We start from the raw sequence: 295 nt of genomic DNA, 5'->3' as shown, positions 1-295 counted from the left end.
CTCTTCCCCGTCCCTGGGATGGACGGATGGACGGATGGATGGACAGACGGACGCTGTCCCCAGCAGCCCCCCCGGCTGCTCCTCTGCCAGTATTCACCTCCACGGAGCGCAAATACCCCATCACACGCGAATGTATCATGCCAGAGCCACCGCTGCGGGGGGGTCAGGGGGGCTGTGACAGCGCCCTGCCCCCTCCCCTGCCCCTCACCCACGTGTCTTCTTTTTATATAAAAAAAAAAAAAGAAAAAAAAACCAACAACAAAAAACCAAACAGAAGAAAAGAAAAGGAAAAAAA

The sequence above is a fragment of the Calidris pugnax genome, unplaced genomic scaffold (assembly GCF_001431845.1).
Source record: "Calidris pugnax isolate Ruff unplaced genomic scaffold, ASM143184v1 scaffold371, whole genome shotgun sequence".
NCBI classification, from domain to species: domain Eukaryota; kingdom Metazoa; phylum Chordata; class Aves; order Charadriiformes; family Scolopacidae; genus Calidris; species Calidris pugnax.
Note: the sequence above shows the minus strand (reverse complement) of the source record.